The sequence below is a fragment of the Mus musculus genome, chromosome 12 (genome assembly GCF_000001635.26).
Source record: "Mus musculus strain C57BL/6J chromosome 12, GRCm38.p6 C57BL/6J".
Taxonomy (NCBI): domain Eukaryota; kingdom Metazoa; phylum Chordata; class Mammalia; order Rodentia; family Muridae; genus Mus; species Mus musculus.
In genome coordinates, this window is record NC_000078.6 from 12,765,694 (window position 1) to 12,774,967 (window position 9,274).

At 44.0% G+C, this 9,274-nt stretch overlaps 1 long non-coding RNA gene across 1 annotated transcript; it reads left to right on the plus strand.

Moving 5' to 3' along the window:
- The first annotated feature begins 300 nt into the window (after positions 1–300).
- Positions 301–8,603, plus strand: Gm35104. The gene is made up of 2 exons (XR_381274.1): positions 301–426; positions 8,491–8,603. It is a non-coding gene; the product is annotated as a predicted gene, 35104 (long non-coding RNA).
- Positions 8,604–9,274: the final 671 nt, after the last annotated feature.

Here is a 9,274-nt window from a genome sequence, read left to right on the forward strand (position 1 = left end):
GGGCCAGGTCTGCCAGCCCTATCTCCTCCCACAGCAGGCACTGACGGCGCCCCAGCCTGCAGGCAGATGTGGCTATCTAATAAATAATTTACACTCTCCAGGAAATGGACCGCAGAGATGCCAAAGCCATTAGAAGCCCTGCTGATGGGGAAGGAGAGAGGGAAGAGAGGAAAACACTGAGGGCTTGAGTTGAGCAGCCATCTGAGGGCTCTATTCTTCACAGGTCTTAGCCCTAGGGTCTCCAAGCAAGCTTATGCCACATTCTCATCTGAAGTCACAATAGTCCTGGGGAGTCTGGATTGGTGCCTGTCCTGTCCACATGAGGAAGGATGAGGCACAGAGACATAGAACCTCTTACTGCGATGCTGGGTGGTAACCAAATCAGAAAACCAGGACCCCTGACCCTGAGTGCATCTCTGAGCAGAGGTATTTTGACAAGAACTCATAGTCTTCGTTTTATTATTATTATTATTATTCTAAAAACCAATACTTAGAAGCCACTGGGTGTTGTTCCTAGATGAGAGCAAGGTCTTGCTCTTCCCTCAGTCCTCCCTGTCAGGTCCCTAGATCCCATGCCTCTCCCCAGACCCACTAGAGGGGCCATAAGATGTGATGATTACATCCATGAGGTAAAGAGAGGAGTGACTTGCTCAGGATCACCTACTTTAATCCAGACATGAGAACCTAGCCCCCTTCTGCTTTCAAAGGCTGCTTCTGATATCTGACCTGGTCCCAACTTCAGAGTTTATAATACCCCATTTAAAAGGAGAAGAGCTCCACCAAAGAAGCAATAGAAATGGTCTCAGCACCCGCACAGAGCCCAGGAATACCCTATCAAAGGTCTGCACAAAGCCAGTACAAACAGATCTGCACACACCCTGTCTGCCTCCCACAGCAAGGACAATCCCAGATTCTTCCATACACGCAGAGGAAGAGAGCTATGGGGTGAAAACAAAGCCGTGACTGCAAAGCCAAGCTGTAGCTCTCTGCACTGTGGCAGAGAAACGCAATGCGTCTCCAGGGGAGATACACGGGCCTGAGGTTTTATCGATCATTTCTCAGAAAGGAGGCCAGTGCTACTGGAGAGGTATTGAGGTATTGATGTATGTTTCTCTCTCTCTCTCTCTCTCTCTCTCTCTCTCTCTCTCTCTCTCTCTCTCTCTCTCTCTCTCTGTGTGTGTGTGTGTGTGTGTGTGTGTGTGTGTGTGTGTACAGATGCATAGGTGTATCATGGCGGTACCACCTCCGCTCCGTGGGTGGGTGGGTGGTAGGCAATACCAAACCCAGAGTATCATCTTTCAAGGCTGCTGGAACAAACCCAGCAAACATCAGAGATTTAGTCCATCACAGTTCTAAAGCAGCTAGAGCCAAGGTGTCAGATGATTAAGTCCCCCGACAGAGCCCTGAGGGAAGATCATTCCCAGCTCCTTCCAGCCTGTCACAGAATCCCCTCTAGTATCTGTCCCTGTAGTCTGGCCTTCTCTTTGTGTTTCTGTGTCCCCATTTCCCTCCTGTAATAAAGACACCAGTCATCCTAAATAGGGACCCAACCTACTCCATTGTGATCTCATCTCAGCTCGTGACATCTTCAGTGACCTTACTTCCAAAGAAAGACACATTCTGAGGTCCTGGGAGTTAAGGCTCAAACATATCTTTCTGGAGGGACATAATTCAACTTCTAATACTATAGCAGATGGGAAGTCTTAGTCATAAGACTTGGGTAAGAATCAATTAACCCAGGCTTCCTTGACCCTCCTGCCAGGGACTAGGGTGGCTTCTTTGCAGTGGCCTCAGGCAGAGAAATGCCAGCCACACACAAGGGAACACTGGACAGAGGCCACAGCAGCAGAGGGCTGGGCCCATACCCTGTCATCAACAGGTTTTGAAAAGTTGGCAAATGGCTTGCTCATTTATAGAAATGGCAGATTTTTTTTTTCTTTCATGCTCAGGAGCTAAATGAGGGACCGTCTTTGATTCAGTAAATTCTATACAGAGTTGTTTTCTTTGAGACAGGGTCTCATGTACCCCAAGCTGGGCTCAACCTCTGGATAGTCAAGGACAACATTGAACTTCTGACCCTCCTGCCTTCACTCCCTGAGTGTAGGATTTCAAGGGTGTACTACCGCACATGGCTTATTCAGTATTGATATTAAACCCAGCGCTTCACCCATGCTAGGCAAGCACTAACCAGGAGGCAGAGTAAAGTGGATCTCTGTGAGTTTCAGTCCAGCCTGGTCTGTAGAGCAAGCTCCTGGGTAGCCAGGAAGGTTACATAGAGAAACCCTGTCTTGAACGAAAAAAGTTTAAGAGAAAAAATGAGGTCTGGAAAGATAGCTCAGGAGTTATGCACACTGGGTGCTTATGTGGAGGCTGCAAGTTAGATTCCTAGCACTCAAGTGGCAGCTAGCAATGGCTAGTAACTCCAGTTCCAGGGGATCCAATGTCCTTTTCCGGTCACTGTGGGCATCCAAGCATGCATGTGGTGAACAGTCATGTACACTGGAGAAATACCCATATACATAAATATGTTTTTAGAAGAAGAAAAAAGAAAGAAAGGGGAATGAAACCAAGTGTGTTTGATAGCCTAGAGTAATAACAGAAGCAAGCTGGCCTCCAAGTGCTCTCTGTATCTCTCATATTAACTACCTCTCTCTATCTGCCTCAATACAGATGTACAGCCAATAAATATCCACAAATCTGGGCTTTTTAGACACATGGCTTAACAGATAGCATACTGAGGCATCTCATGACCCTTTGGGTAGATAATGAAACTCAAAAACTCTCCAGCATTCCATACCATAGAGTTGCACAACAAAAGGCCACTTGCTATACACACATTTCATAAAATTATTGAAAACCCCCCAAGCCACCCTGTCTGACAGCACCCACTTTTCTCTCAGTCACAGTAAGTAGGTCCTTGCACTGCTTGAAAATCCAAAGCCTTCAAAATGCTCCTACCATTTACATAAAACAAGCCTCAGGCCACAAAGTCACCAAGTTCAGGACCCTGCAGAAAACTACACATTTCAGGGTCTGTGTTCCCATGGGTAGAAGGACTGTGACAGAACCCTGGCAGTGCCACCCTCGTGACAGCTGTGACAACAGCCAGGACAGGCAGCCCTTTTCATAGGCTCTTATAGGAGATGACAGCTTTCCCGCTGCACAGCCTATGTCCCATGAGAGACCAGCAGTAGCTGAGCTGTTCACAAAGAACCTCAATGTCAATATCAATATCTAGTTGTGAGCAGTCAGTCCAACAACTCGGACAAGTAAAGCCCAGAGCACATTGAAAATGTTCAATCAATCTCACACTCAAAGAGACGAGAATAAAAGTGACGACTCATTATCAATTTGTATCTATTAAAATATCCATACTGGGAGCCAATGAGGTGGCTTGGTGGGTAAAGGCACTTGCCACCAAGGCTGATGACCTGGATTTGAACCCTGAAATTCACACGGTAGAAAGAGAACTGACACCTACTCCTTGTCCTCTGACCTCCATGTGTGTGCTGTGGGCACATGTGTGTGTACATATGCACTAACTAAATAAAAATGGAATTTAAAAGATGTATATAAGGGTCTGGAGAAAGATCTCAATGGTTAAGAACACTTATCTCTTTCTTGTGGGACCAGAGTTATATTCCAACACCCACACTGGCTGGTTTATGATCACCTGAAGTTCCAGCTCCAGGGGTCTAACAACATCTTTTGTCTTAGTCATGCCAGACACACAGAGACACATAACTAAATAATAAAATAAATGTTTTTGAAAACAGGTACTAGAAATAAATATAAAAGAACAAACTAATGGATCCTCCAAATGGGTTCATAGATAAGACATGAAAGTTTTCTTAGTTTCTTCAATGACTGTGGTCCACTGCACTCTCTAGATAAATGTTTAAGTACTGTGGTATGCATCCGTAGTCTTACTCTCTCCAACAGCATTCAGCTATAGCCCAGCAAGACTTTATTAGGTTAGCAAAAGAGAAGGTAGTAATGACTACTTCTTCAAACTGTCACTCCACTAGACTTTATCTCTACTAACTTCTTGGCTGCTACATACTTTTTCTAATCTGGTTTTCTTTTCTTTCTTTCTCTCTTTCTCTCTCTCTTTCTTTCTTTCTTTCTTTCTTTCTTTCTTTCTTCCTTTCTTTCTTTCTTTCTTTCTTTCTTTCCTTCTTTTTAATGAGACACACTCTCATCATTGAGCTCTGGGTGTCTAGAACTCACTATGTAGACCTAGTTAACCTCAAACTCACAGAGGTCTGCCTGCCTCTGCCTCTGCCTCTGCCTCTGCCTCTGCCTCTGCCTCTGCCTCTGCCTCTGCCTCTGCCTCTGCCTCTGCCTCTGCCTCTGCCTCTGCCTCTGCCTCTGCCTCTGCCTCTGCCTCTGCCTCTGCCTCAGAGCTCAGACTAATGGCATGTTCTACTATGTTCTGCTGAAGTTTTTCCAAAGCCTACTTCAAAATCAGCACTTGCTACATGACTTAAGAAAAACCTAGGCCACCAAAATTTCCCAGGTCTGGAAACCCTGTCTAATGAGATATACTATAGAAGTTATTAAAGAAGAAATACACACTATTTCCTTACTTACTTCCATTCTGTATGTGCTGTCTCCTTGCCAAACTTAGTACCCTTGAGTTCAGATGTATCAGTTAGTGATTGCTGTATAACAAGCTACTCCAAAAGATTGTAGAATAAATGCACAAGTCTGTGATTAGGCTACAAGGCCAGAATGGGTTTTCTTAGCTGTTTAGCTGTTGCATTGACCTAAGTCAGTGCTTCTCAACCTTCCTAATGCTGTGACCCTTTAATACAGTTCCTCGTGGTGTAGTGATCCCCAACCATAGAATTATTTTTGTTGCTACTTCATAAGTGTGATTTTGCTACTGTTATGAATCACAATGTAAATATCAAATATGTTGATGGTCTTAGGTGACTCCTATGGAATTGTTGTTCACCCCACAAAGAGGTCAGGACCCACAGATTGAGAACCACTGGACTAAGGGGTTATAGGTCTAGAATAAAGCCTCCACTGATGCTACCTGCCTCTGGGAGGTAGAGGTTGACTGGCTCTTCCCAATAACACACAGCCGTGTGCGCTTTTCCAGGTAAAAGCATGGTTCAAAGGGAGTTAAGTGGAAACACACAGGGCCTTTGAGACTTGGCTCAGAACTGGGGCAAACTCCCCTTCTGCTAAACATTATTCTGTCCAGCAAAAGAAGTCATAGGGGAGTCCCAGATCTAAGCAGTGTCGAAGCAGAGCCCATCCCACAATGAGAGGGACTGAAGAGCTACATTACATGAAATCAAGAAGGGAGATAATTTGGCTCAATTTTTACCACGGAGGCTCCTTTTTTTTTTTTTTTTTTTTTTTTTCAGTTCTGTATTGTGCCTGGTAATTGTTCTGCTCTGAATTGCAAGAGGCTAGAAGCCTAGACTACACACAACCCAGATTCCCTTGTCAGCTGCCTTTAGATTTTGAGGCGTTGCCAGGAAAGTAAAAGGCAGAAGGGGAGAGAAGGCAGCTTGTTTTGCCTACATTGTCTTTCAGCAGCAGCAACAGAGTGGGGGAGACAGGTGTGGGATCCTGGGATGCTGCTTTGGAGACATGAGTCCACAGGCAGTGACAACAAAGCACGAGGTGTGACAGTGGCACTCGTGGCTCTGGCTGGAAGGGTGGCTGGCAGTACCATTCAGCAAGGAATGCTTTTGAGGGAATGACTGAATGAACAGGGGCAGAAGCAACAACTGTGGCTTGTCCAGGCCCTGAGGTGTTAATGGGGGAGGCTTGAGGCTTTCCAAAAAAACCCGAAGTGGTGGAGGCAACAGTTCATGGCGGCCGTAGTCTTGAACTCTAAATAACCATCTCACAACTGTGAATCGGAGCCTGGTTGTGCATATAACAGGTGAAAATGACACCAAACTAGTGGCTTTTAAAGGACAAGATAATAATTAAGTTCAAACTGTGTTTATCTATGTCAAAATGTGCATTAAAATCAATATACTTTGAGATCAACCTAGTGTCAGAGAATAATCATGCCAGCCACTTTCATGGACAGGGAAGTAATGCTTCTGGTTCTGATTGATGGTTCCCTGAGAGAACTGGCACTTTCAACTCTAAATATTTAGCTGAGGCCAGTTATGGTGGAATAGGCCTGCACCATCATGGGAAGCAAAGGCAGGAGAACTGAGGCAGCCTGGGCTATTTAGTAAGCAAATATTTAGCTAAAGGCACAACCTGAAAAACAGAACACCCTAAATTAATTAGTTACACTTTATTGTATCCTCAGAGTGAGTCAAGAATAAATAGAAACACTACTTAATCCCCCAGGTTGAAGAAGAACATTATAAATGGAATAAAAGGTCTTGCTAGCTTTAGGTATGGCCTTCATTGTGAGAGAGTAGAGTTCTGAAAAGCTTAGAGAGATGTGAGGCTCTAGAATCTAGAGACATCAGATACTCTCTAGTGTATTTATTCTCTAGATGCACTCTCCTTCCATCTATGAGGGACACTGTAATGCAAAATGACTTTCTATCGTTACATAACACATAAAATGATTACATACCAATCCTGGGGATGTAGCTCCTTGGCAGAATGCTTCTCTAGCATACAGGAAGCCCTGGATTCATTAGCCATCACCACATAAACTGAGTATGCTACATGAGTATAATCACATCTCATGAGAAATTTGCTAGAATCTAACAAACGGTCCCTAACACAGCATCTTTTTAGACTTGCCCCTTGTGTTTGTTGACCTTCCAATATTAATGTGGATTGCCTCCAAATTGTTTTGCCATGAAAGATGTGATCTTGTAAAAATCTATTCTGGGGGCTGGAGAGATGGCTCACGGGTTAAGAGCACTGACTTCTCTTCCAGGGGTCCTGAGTTTAATTCCCAGCAACCACATGGTGGCTCACAACTATCTGTAATGGGAATCCAGTGCTGTTTTCTGGTGTGTCTGAAGGCAGCAACAGTATACCCACATTCATGAAATAAATAAATAAGCAAATAAACGTCTACTCTGTGTTTTGAGGAGTTCAGGGAACAGAAAGATTGAGACCTAAATAGCCTAGGGTTGACCTGAACTTGCACACACTAGCCTTGAGCTCATGATAACTGTGCCTCTGTCTCTTGAATACTGACTGGGATTCTAGGCATTCTCTACCACTAAGAGTTTCACTTCTATACTCTTGGACATCAGCCACCATTTAGAAGTCCATTTAGATTTTTTGTTGTTGTTGTTTTGTTTTGTTTTTTTTTTAATTAATTTGGAGACAGACTCTGTTAAGATTTATTTATTTGTTTGTTTGTTTGTTTTATGTATATGAGTATACCATAGCTGTCTTCAGACACACCAGAAGAGGGCATCACATCTCTTTATAGATGGTTGTGAATCACCATGTGGTTGCTGGGAATTGAACTCAGGACCTCTGGAAGAGCAGTCAGTGCTCTTAACGGCTGCCCCCATTTACATTTTTGCTGAGCAAAATGCCCCATTGAGAGTAGGAGAGGAACAAGAGAAGATGATTGGGTAAATTGGATTGGGATTACATACGTATATGAAAATGTCAAAATGAAACCCATTGCCGGGCGGTGGTGGTGCACACCTTTAATACCAGCACTTGGGAGGCAAAGGCAGGCGGATTTCTGAGTTCGAGGCCAGCCTGGTCTACAGAGTGAGTTCCAGGACAGCCAGGGCTACACAGAGAAACCCTGTCTCGAAAAACCAAAAGAAAAAAAAAAACCATTATTGTGTACTGTTAACATATAATAACAAAAATACCTTTAAAACAAAGAGAATAATTAATAATAAACAAAGCAGCCTGCACAACTTGGGGGTTCTGGAGGATGAGATGCCATATAGGTGAAGTGACCATATGTGGATGACCACTAAACCACGTAAAGACGGTGAAGGTCTATCCCATCCCATTCCTTGGCAGGTTCAAGAGCTGGGAAGCACCGAATTACAATGACACTAGAGATGAAAAGCAGCCAACAAAAGAACCACTCACTGAATCCACCACTAACCCATGAAATCACAAGAGGCTACCTTATATTGTTGTAAGATACTCAAGTTTAGTGACTCCTTTTTGTTTTTTTTTTTAAATTTTATTGTATTTATATGAGTTCACTGTAGCTGTCTTCAGACACACCAGAAGAGGGCATTGGATCCCATTACAGATGGTTGTGAGGTACCATGTAGTTGCTGGGAATTGACCTCAGGACCTCTGGAAGAGCAGTCAGTGCTCTTAACCCTTGAGCCATCTCTCCAGCCCCTACAGTGACTTCTTGTTCACTACAAACAACAGAGAAAAACAAACAAAACAAAAACAACTATTCCATTCTTTGGTGAATAGTCTTAGAAATAGGGATTAAGTCTTTTTTAATGTCTAGATTTTAGTATATAACCTGTCAGGTTTTTTAAGTGCCTGTTTAATACATTATTGGCTGAATGAAGCTAACTTCCTTTATTGTCCTCTTTACAGAGTCACACAGCTGAGAAGGAAGGGAAGAAATCAAGTTCTCGGTGACATCTGAGTCATGCTCGGGACTTTGCCATTCTTCCCATTCCCAAAGTACAAGTTTCTCCATGTGTGTCTATCTCTGTGTTTGTATCTCCCTCTGTCTCTCTGTCTCTCTTTCCCTTCCTCCTTCCTTCTCTCCCTCACTCTTTCTCCTTCCTTTCTCCCCTCCTTCTCCCTTCTCCCCCTCTGGTTCCCAAATTCAATTCTTCTTTTAGTGCTTTTTAAAAGCTGCTAAGCTCCTTGGAGTTCGAGCTGCTTTCCCTTCGCTTCAGTCAGCATATGGATCTAAAGAGCTTTCGGGTTCGACCGCCACCTCACCCTGACCCAAGCTTACTTCCTGAAAATAACCTTTGTCCGTGTGGATTTCCACATTGTCTTCTGAAGAAGGCATGGTCTGTCAACAATAAGACTGTCAACTCCTTTGCTGCCAGAATAAATGTGTCCTGGACTGGATCCAGGATTTCTGGGGCATCCCAGGACACGCCAGTAGCTGATACTGAGAGGAGATGGGTAGGTGTCTTCATTTTTTTTTGTTTCTTTGGGTGTTTGTTTGTTTGTTTGTTTGTTTGTTTGTTTCGAGACAGGGTTTCTCTGTGTAGCCCTAGCTGTCCTGGAACTCACTTTGTAGACCAGGCTGGCCTCAAACTCAGAAATCCACCTGCCTCTGTCTCCCAAGTGCTGGGATTAAAGGTGTGCACCACCACGCCCGGCTGGGTAGGTGTCTTCATACCATGCTGAAAGTATA